Source organism: Chiloscyllium punctatum, chromosome 29 (genome assembly GCF_047496795.1).
Source record: "Chiloscyllium punctatum isolate Juve2018m chromosome 29, sChiPun1.3, whole genome shotgun sequence".
NCBI classification, from domain to species: Eukaryota; Metazoa; Chordata; class Chondrichthyes; order Orectolobiformes; family Hemiscylliidae; genus Chiloscyllium; species Chiloscyllium punctatum.
The window spans coordinates 10638078-10648596 of record NC_092767.1 but is presented as its reverse complement, the minus strand read 5'-3'; the positions used below and the strand labels follow the sequence as shown (position 1 = coordinate 10648596).

Here is a 10519-nt window from a genome sequence, read left to right as displayed (position 1 = left end):
GCAGCTGCTGCTCAGCAACAGCCAGCTGAGTGACACTCATTTTAGGCTCCACCAGGGCCACTCAGCTCCCGATTGTGTTACTGCCCTGATTCACAACCTGGCAACTAACTGAATCCCAGAGGCGAGGTGTGGGTGACAGCCCAGTCCCACTCCAAGACTACGATTTCTAGTTGTGTAAAACCCTTGTCTCAGCTCATACACTCTCATCCACCCTGTGTTATCTCCAGACTTCAGTATCCAAACACACTCCTGGCCAGCTTCCCACATTCAATCTCCCTGTAATCTTAAAAACTAAATCTCTGCTGCCCAAGTACTCCCTCGTACCAAAACTTGTCGATCCATCAAAAGGCTCCTATTCATAATCAACAACATAGAGCCAAAGAGATGTACAGCATGAAAAACAGATCCTTCAATCCAACCCGTCCATGCCGACCAGATATTCCAACCCAATTCCGTCCCACCTGCCAGCATCCGGCCCACATCCCTCAATTTAAAATTCTCACCCTTGATTTAATTCCTGGTTGTGATCATCCCTAGCTCGCTGCATCTCACATCCTTGAAGATCTCGACAACCCATTCTGTTCGAGACTCCCAATGACCTGTTAATTGATTACTTCACCTGTGTGGCTGCTTTTACAGTTGCCAAAGCAACATTTTCTGAAATTCGCAGCCAAAACCTCACAGGTCTGCTTTCCTCCTTTAAGACATTCCTCAAAGCCTGCTTATTTGGCAATGCTTTTGGTCACCTGACCTAATATCATCCTTCTCTGGCCTCATGTCTAAAGTTCCCAATAATATTTTTGTGAAATTATAAGCAGGATAATAAAACTACAAACTGTTCTTGATGTGGACATTACCTTCAAATCATCACTGTTGCTGTAATGAATACTCTGTAATGTCTCTTACCCAACCACATTGTGGGAGCACCTTCACCACTGCAGCTGTACAAGAAAGTCAAACATCACCCTCTCAACAAGCAACAGGGCTTTGGCATTAATCACTGGTTTCTGTGGAAGGAGAAACACAGTTGATGTTTCAGGGAGTGCAAAACAGATGACAGGGAATGAAAATGGTGCAGAATGTGATCGTCAGAAATGGAAGGAAAATACACTTGCTTATTGGAAAAATGAATTCTTGACTGTCAAAGATTTTCCAGAAAAAAATTAATAAGCAGCACATGGTCAGGGGCTGGGCGGCAGAGAAAAATTAACTTACAAAAATGTCTGTAAAAGTAATTGTAAAATACTAAACAGACCCAAAATACACCCATTGTTCGGTACTGAGCAAGCTAGATATTGACAAAGTGGTCATAAGGGAGCCCAGAGATGAAGCAAAGCTGTATAAGCTGTTATGATCCCACAGTCATCGAGATGTATAGCACCGACACAGACCCTTCGGTTTAACTCATCCATGCCAACAAGGTATCCGAACCTAATCCATTCCCATTTGTCAGCACTTGGCCCATATCCCTGTAAACGCTTCCCAATCATATCATGTGTCCATTTAGATGCCTTCAACAAGTTTTAATTGTACTAGCCTCCACCACTTTCTCTGGCAGCTCATTCCACTCACTGCATGAAAGAGTTGCCCTTCAGCCCCCTTTGAATTTTTGCCCCGTTCACCCTAAAGCAATGTCCTCTACTTTTGGAGACCACTACTCCAGGGAAAACATCTTGTTCATTTACCCTGTTCATGCTCCTCATGATTGTATAAACCTCCATAACATCACCGCTCAGCCAATGGCACTCCAGGGAAAACAGCCCCAGCCTTTTACGCCTCACCCTATAGCTCAAATCCTCCAACCCTAACAACATCCTTGTAAGTCTTTTTTGAAACCTTTCAAGTTTCACAGCACCCTTCTGATTGGAGGCAGGCCAGAACTGCACACAATATTCCAAAAGTGGCCGAACGAATGTCCTGTACAGCAACATGACCTCCCACATCCTATACTCAATGCTCTAACCAATAAAGGAAAATATACTGAACACCTTCTTCATCATCCTATCTACCTGCAAATTGACTTGCAACGACTATGATCGTGCAGTCCAAGGTCTCTTTGTTCCGCAAGGGTCTCCAGGGCCTTGCCATTCAGTGTATAAGTCCTGGGCTGAAAAACGTGTTGCTGGAAAAGCACAGCAGGTCAGGCAGCATCCAAAGATCAGGAGAATCGACGTTTCGGACATGAGCCCTTCTTCAGGAATCCTGAAGAAGGGTTCATGCCCGAAATGTCGATTCTCCTGATCTTTGGATGCTGCTTGACCTGCTGTGATTTTCCAGCAACACATTTTTCAGCTCTGATCTCCAGTATCTGCAGTCTTCACTTTCCCCTAGTGTATAAGTCCTGCCCTGACTTGCTTTTCCAAAACGCAGCACCACACATTTATCTAAATTAATCCGTATCTGATCAATATCTCACTGTAACCTGAGGTAACCTTTTTCACTATGCACAATACCTCCAATTTTGAATGACATGCAAACTCAGTTACGACAGCAAGTCATTTAAATGAATGACGAAACAAATCCAGAAATAAACATCCATTACTCTGAGTGTGAATGTGTTCTGTGTAAATCCTGCCCAATGACTCTGTACCAGAGAAAGGCTGCACATGCGCCATGCTGCACCTTTCCCCCTACAAAGATGGCGGCCGCACACGTGTCCACTGAATCGTTGCCCCGAATAAAGATGGCGGCGCTCACTCAGGCCTGCAGCCGCGCTGAGGCAATTCCCCGTTTACTACAAACACGGGACTGGGTTCTTCAAATTTGTGTTTTCCGACGTGCACAACATGTTTGTAAAACCTCTCCGCTCATAGTAACACAGTTTTTCTCCCGTTTCCCTCTGTTTATTTATTTCTTTCCTTACCGTATCCTTTCGCTCCATAACTTCCCGATCATTCATTACAGCGACTCTCCTCCGCGCGCGAGGGTGATCACGTGGTTTAGTCTAGTTCTGCCTCTAGTTCACTTTGATTGGTTGGAGGACCACCCTCCCGCCAGGTGTCCCATAAAACATCACGAGGGGTATCTTGGTAATTGATTACTCTACTGGTGACTTAATTTTCCTATTTTCTTGCAAACCATCTCTTTAATTGTGAGCATCAGAAAAGGCTTTGTTTTGCCAGCAAGAAATAAATATGTGATTAACCTTTGTTCGTTTCATGTATAAGAACACTGAGACTCCTCTGCACCGCACTTCTTTTTTTATCGATCGATTTTAACACTCGTGTGTCTTTTGATTCTTCCCAACAAAGTATATGACCTCGCATTCCCTACATGAAACTGCATCTGCCAAGAATACTCTAATTGTTGGAGGGAATCCTGAGGAACAGAATGTACATGTATTTGGAAAGGCAAGGACTGATTCGAGATTATTAACATGGCTTTGTGCGTGGGAAATCATGTCTCACAAACTTGATAATTTTTTTGAAGAAGTAACAAAGAAGATTGATGAGGGCAGAGCAGTAAATGTGATCCATACGGTCTTCAGTAAGGTGTTCAATAATGTTTCCCATGGGAGACTGATTGGCAAGGTTAGATCTCATGTAACAGCAGTGGACCTAACACCAACCCTTGTGTTACGGCGCCAGGACCTAAACTCCAAGAAGAACATGTTACATCAACTACAACACTGTTTTCTGTTGGCAAGCCAATTACTGATCAAAGCTGGAAACTCTCCCATAATTCCATTCCTCCGCATTTTGTATAAAAGCCTATTGTGGAGAAACTTATCGAACAACTTGCTGAAACCCATATACACCACATCAACCGGGTTACTGTCATCTACCTGTTTGGTCACTTTGTCAAAAAAGTCAACGAGATTCGTTAAGCAAGGCCTAACCATCACAAAACTGTGCTGACTGTCCCTGATCAGATTATTCTTTGCGAGATGGTCATAAATCCTATCTATAATAACCTTTTTCCAACACGTTACCAACAACTGCAGTGAATTCACTGGTCTGTAATTATCAGGGTTGTCTCTACGAAACCTTTTGCACAAGAGAACAACATATGCTATGCTCCATTCCACGGGCTCTATTCCTGTAGACAACGATGATTTGACGATCAATTCCAAAGGCTCATCAATGTCTTCCCTTGCTTCCCAGAAGGTTCCTAGGACAGATCCCATCCGGCCCAGGGGACTTGTCTGTTTTCACAATCTTCAGTATTTCTATTACCTAATCCTTGTGAACCTCAATCTCTACTACACTAGACGCAAGTATCTCTGTATCTTCCTCGCCAACGTTTTCATTTCTATATCGAACACTGTCGAAAAATATTAATTTAGTGCTTCCCCTATCTCCTCTGACTCCACACAAAACTTCCCACTATTATCCTTGATTGTCCCAAATTTAACTCTCGTCATTCTTAGAGATAATGCTTTAAATACAAAACATTTCTGATGAAGAACTCGAATTTCCCAAGTCTAATCAAATTACCGGTCTGGTTTGCAAGATAAGCGTTCTGAACATCGAGTAGAAATTGTTCCAGCGGGAAAGCATTCACAACGTACGTCAGCAGGACACGAACCGACGTGGGGAAACCCCAAAGAACTTCTCATCATTCAGCTTAACCACGCGGCCATGACGACAGACAAAGCTGCATCGTTGAGCAGTGACCAAATCAGCCGATATCTCATTGAAAGCTGTCGCTGACTTGATGAGTTAAATGCTTCCATCTCCTTTCATACCTTTGCTGTCATTTGTAAGGTGCGAGACACCAATGTAAAAGAAGAAAAGCACAATGTTTGGAAAAGATATTTGCAGCAAACTGAGTCAAAATTATTTATTGAAAGGAAAATCACACTTGGCAATTTGCTAGACCTCTTTGCGAACATGACCAGCAGAGGTAATCAAGGGAGCTATTGATCTGAGTATTCTTGGCCATGAAACAAACAAAGGTTAGTGACATATTCATTTCTCTTTTTAGCGAACGAAATGGTCTTTCCTGATGGTTACAATGAAAGAGTTGGTTCCCAATAAAAGACAGAGATTAAGTCGCTTGTAGATACACTTCAATGTGATACGATTCACTTTCAGCCCCTAATTACCCCAGAGATGGAGGGGGTGAGTTACTTTTCTTCAATTTTCTTGAATTGGGAACCAGCGACACTGAAGGAACTAGGCAAAAGTGAGGACTGCAGATGCTGGAAGCCTGATTTTAGATCAGAAAATTTTGGAAAAGCACAGCAGCATCCGAGGAGCAGGAAAGTCGATGTTTCTGTTGCCAGTCTTTCTGCGTTCCGCAATCAATTTTCGTTTTTGGCTCAGATTTCCAGCAACTGCAGCTATTCGTATTATGTTAACATTCATAATGTTTTGGACAAAACCAATGACCTGCTAGCATCGGAAAATCGGCAGAAGTACTGGTACACCGACATGTTAGCTGAACAATACCAGCATTCCATGAGCCGGAATACGATCCGGGCCACGGTTCTGAGAGTATGGAATCCTCACAAGTAAATAACAAGACAAGGCGATAGATACTGTCGTATTTGGTGTAAATAAAACACCCTTTATGAACATTTTCCTTGCAGATTATTTTCAACTTGTCTTCGTAGATGTACAAAGTGGGAAAAGGCCATTCCACCTGTGTGCATCGCGGCTAATCAGAGAGCCAATCATTCCAGTCGCAGTTTCCAACTTTGGCCCAAAGTCCCGTGTGTTCTAATGTTCCCAGTGCAAATGTCAATGACTTTATCCTGTGTTCTTAAATGGCACAATAATGGGGCAGATGTGTGACCTTTGCACAGCGACTTGTAACTCTTTTGAGGAACTTATGCTCATTTTCACCCACAAAGGGAGACACACAGAAAGATACCCCCAAAGCGACAGAGGTCTCCGTTGTGGTGAGCTGGAATTTGAAATGGATAATAGGACAAATGCAAGTTCCAAATGTGGAAGCACAGAAGCGACGTCCCGGCCGGACATCACAGGGGACCGTCAACGTGGGGCACGGTTAAAGTCAGACATTCCCCTCGAGCCAGGTAGGACTCGAACCTACAATCTTCTGATCCGAAGTCAGACGCGTTATCCATTACGCCACTGGCCCAACAGACACGCACACCGCTGGCAGAATGTCGATATGTAATGCCATTGACTTTCACGGAATCAGAATTAAAAAGGTGAACAAGCAGTGAAGAAAATCACCAACACTGCTTCACTTCGAAGTTTCCAATTTGTGAAGCAGTGACTTTCACTGGCAAAGGAGAAACATTTGTCCTCAGCTGCCTGCTTCGGGGTCGCCTCCTTCTCTGCTGGAAGTTTCCATCGTTTTATTCGCAGTCCCGACGCGAATTCATGATCCACTCCAGTGAAAACCTGTCATGGTGTCGTCTAAGCAAGACCCTGCCGAAACTCTGCGAGAGACATCTGGTCATTTCGAGCTCAGGATGTGGAATTAGACGAGCTGCGTGACACCTTTTATTGGCGCCGCCACTTCACTGCAAATTAGCGGCTCAAAACGAGCCGTTGTTAGCATCAGCTTGATTTGTACCTTCCTGTCGTGCATTTGCTGAACAACATCAGATAGATCCCGTCCGGCCCAGCTGACTTATCTATTTTCACACTCTGCAGTATTTCTAATATCTCTTCCATGTGAACCTCAATCTCTTCTGGTCTAGACGCAAGTATCTCTCTATCTTCCTCGCCAACATTTTCATTATCTATAGCGAACTCTGTCGAAAAATATTTATTTAGTGCTTCCTCTATCTCCACTTACTCCACATACGACTTCCCACTATTATCCTTGATTGTCCCAAATTTAACTCTCGTCATTCTTTTAGTGCTCACATACCTATCGAAAGCCTTAGGGTTAACCCTGATCCTATCTGCCAACAACTTCTCATGTCTCCTCCTGGTTCTTCTCAGCTCTCTTTTTAGGTCTTTCCTGATATCGTTGGAACCCTCGAGCGCTCGAACTGAGTTTTCACGTTTTCTCCTAACATAAGACTTCTTGTTCTTCTTGACCAGGGTTTCCACTAGCTTAGTAAAGCACGGCTCACGCGTTCTATATCTTACTCCCTCCCTGACAGGTACATACTTATCTAGGACACACAGGAGCTTTTCCTTGAATAACCTCCACATTTTTAATGTGCTCACCCCCTACAGTTTCCTACCCCACTCTACGATTCCTAAATCTTACCTCACTGCATCGTGATTTCCCTTCCACCAGCTGAAACTCTTCCTCCGTGGAGTACACCTATCCCTTTCCATCACGAAAGTAAACCTGAGAGAATTGTGATCGCTGTCTCCACAGTGCTCACCTACTTCCAAATCTAAAACCTGGCCAGGCTCACTACCCAGTACTAAATCGAAAGTGGCTTCTTCCCTTGAAGGCATGTCTACATACTGTGTCAGGAAGCCCTCCCGCACACAGTGGACAAAAACTGACCCATCTATAGTACTCGTACTGTAGTGATCTCAGTCAATATTTGGATACTGTCTTGAGTGTTCCAGAGTTTTTCATTATCCCACAGTCCAGATGAAGTTTGTATTCCTCGCGTACGGGAGCGAGAATTCTTTCAATGTCTCAGATCAGTTCCTGTGCCGAGAAGATCAGAGTCAATGTCCCTTCCTCTACTCGGACTGACAATTTACACTTCTTGTATCTCCTATGATTCCATTTCCCAAAGGGTTTCTCAAGATTTCCAAAGCTGGAGCCTAAATTATATGGTTTGCTTCCTAATCATTTTCCCAACTGCCAACTGACAATATTTTCACAGTAACTCTTCACAATCCTCTGGCTTGCACAATGTCCAGGGATGAGAAGTCCCGTTTGGTGGAGAGAGTTCCTAGGCTGGTGAGTTTCACTTTGGAACAAAGATGGTTAAGTGGCAATTTCCTGCGGTCGTTTGTAATGATGGGAGAGGGAGCGGTGGGGAATGAGCACACTGACGAGCAGGAGGAAGTGTTGCCAATGACCAGAGTCAGAGAACAGAGGACAAGGGATGAAAGGAATCTAATGAAAAGCAGCACTTCTGAAAGAGCGTTCAATAACAACAGCAGAAACCCGATGTGTCGAGCAGTTTATCTGGAAAGAGAAACAGAGATCATGTTTTAAACGTGGAGCATTTCTGATGAAGAACTCGAGTTTCTCAAGTCTAATCAAATTACAGGCCTGGTTTGCAAAACAGGCTTTCTGAACTTTGAATAGTTCCAGCAGGAAAGCGTTCATAACGTAGTCAGCAGGATTCGAACCTACGTGGGGAAAACCCAAAGGATTTCTAATCCATCGCCTTAACCACTCGGCCATGACTACAGACAGCGCCACCCCCTGAGCATTGACCAAATCAGCCGTGATCTCATTGAAAGCTGCCGCTGACTTGAGTTACATGTTTCCATCTCCATTCATACCTTTGCTGTCATTTGTAAGGTGCGAGACACCAATGTAAAAGAAGAAAAGCACAAAGTTAGGACAAGATATTTGCAGCAAAATTGGTTCAACATTATTTATTGAAAGGAAAATCACACTTGGCAATTTGCTAGACCGCTTTGCGAACATGACCAGCAGAGGTAATCAAGGGAGCTATTGATCTGAGTATTCTTGGCCATGAAACAAACAAAGGTTAGTGACATATTCATTTCTCTTTTTAGCGAACGAAATGGTCTTTCCTGATGGTTACAATGAAAGAGATGGTTCCCAATAAAAGACAGAGATTAAGTCGCTTGTAGATACACTTCAATGTGATACGATTCACTTTCAGCCCCTAATTACCCCAGAGATGGAGGGGGTGAGTTACTTTTCTTCACTCTTCAACTCGACAGCATGGAGGTACAGACATGAAACCGCTAGAGATGGAGTTCTTGAATTGGGAACCAGCGACACTGAAGGAACGAGGCAAAAGTGAGGACTGCAGTTGCTGGAAACCTGATTTTAGATCAGAAAATTTTGGAAAAGCACAGCAGCATCCGAGGAGCAGGAAAGTCGATGTTTCTGTTGCCAGTCTTTCTGCGTTCCGCAATCAATTTTCGTTTTTGGCTCAGATTTCCAGCAACTGCAGCTATTCGTATTATGTTAACATTCATAATGTTTTGGACAAAACCAATGACCTGCTAGCATCGGAAAATCGGCAGAAGTACTGGTACACCGACATGTTAGCTGAACAATACCAGCATTCCATGAGCCGGAATACGATCCGGGCCACGGTTCTGAGAGTATGGAATCCTCACAAGTAAATAACAAGACAAGGCGATAGATACTGTCGTATTTGGTGTAAATAAAACACACTTTATGAACATTTTCAACTTGTCTTCGTAGATGTACAAAGTGGGAAAAGGCCATTCCACCTGTGTGCATCGCGGCTAATCAGAGAGCCAATCATTCCAGTCGCAGTTTCCAACTTTGGCCCAAAGTCTCGTGTGTTCTAATGTTCCCAGTGCAAATGTCAATGACTTTATCCTGTGTTCTTAAATGGCACAATAATGGGGCAGATGTGTGACCTTTGCACAGCGACTTGTAACTCTTTTGAGGAACTTATGCTCATTTTCACCCACAAAGGGAGACACACAGAAAGATACCCCCAAAGCGACAGAGGTCTCCGTCGTGGTGAGCTGGAATTTGAAATGGATAATAGGACAAATGCAAGTTTCAAATGTGGAAGCACAGAAGCGACGTCCCGCCAGGACATCACAGGGGAGCGTCAACGTGGGGCACGGTTAAAGTCAGACATTCCCCTCGAGCCAGGTAGGACTCGAACCTACAATCTTCTGATCCGAAGTCAGACGCGTTATCCATTACGCCACTGGCCCAAAAGACAAGCACACCGCTGGCAGAATGTCGATATGTAATGCCATTGACTTTCACGGAATCAGAATTAAAAAGGTGAACAAGCAGCGAAGAAAATCACCAACACTGCTTCACTTCGAAGTTTCCAATTTGTGAAGCAGTGACTTTCACTGGCAAAGGAGAAACATTTGTCCTCAGCTGCCTGCTTCGGGGTCGCCTCCTTCTCTGCTGGAAGTTTCCATCGTTTTATTCGCAGTCCCGACGCAAATTCATGATCCACTCCAGTGAAAACCTGTCATGGTGTCGTCTAAGCAAGACCCTGCCGAAACTCTGCGAGAGACATCTGGTCATTTCGAGCTCAGGATGTGGAATTAGACGAGCTGCGTGACACCTTTTATTGGCGCCGCCACTTCACTGCAAATTAGCGGCTCAAAACGAGCCGTTGTTAGCATCAGCTTGATTTGTACCTTCCTGTCGTGCACTTGCTGAACAACATCAGATAGATCCCGTCCGGCCCAGCTGACTTATCTATTTTCACACTCTGCAGTATTTCTAATATCTCTTCCATGTGAACCTCAATCTCTTCTGGTCTAGACGCAAGTATCTCTCTATCTTCCTCGCCAACATTTTGATTATCTATAGCGAACTCTGTCGAAAAATATTTATTTAGTGCTTCCTCTATCTCCACTTACTCCACATACGACTTCCCACTATTATCCTTGATTGTCCCAAATTTAACTCTCGTCATTCTTTTAGTGCTCACATACCTATCGAAAGCCTTAGGGTTAACCCTGAT

General features: G+C 44.0%; 3 non-coding genes across 3 annotated transcripts; all 3 read right to left on the bottom strand.

Annotated features, from left to right (window-relative positions):
* Positions 1-5975: 5975 nt before the first annotated feature.
* Positions 5976-6048, bottom strand: trnar-ucg (transfer RNA arginine (anticodon UCG)). Its single transcript has one exon. It is a non-coding gene; the product is annotated as a tRNA-Arg (tRNA).
* Positions 6049-8174: 2126 nt separating this feature from the next.
* On the bottom strand, positions 8175-8256 carry trnas-aga (transfer RNA serine (anticodon AGA)). Its single transcript has one exon. It is a non-coding gene; the product is annotated as a tRNA-Ser (tRNA).
* A 1417-nt stretch (positions 8257-9673) lies between these two features.
* Positions 9674-9746, bottom strand: trnar-ucg (transfer RNA arginine (anticodon UCG)). The gene has a single exon. It is a non-coding gene; the product is annotated as a tRNA-Arg (tRNA).
* Between the last annotated feature and the right edge of the window lie 773 nt (positions 9747-10519).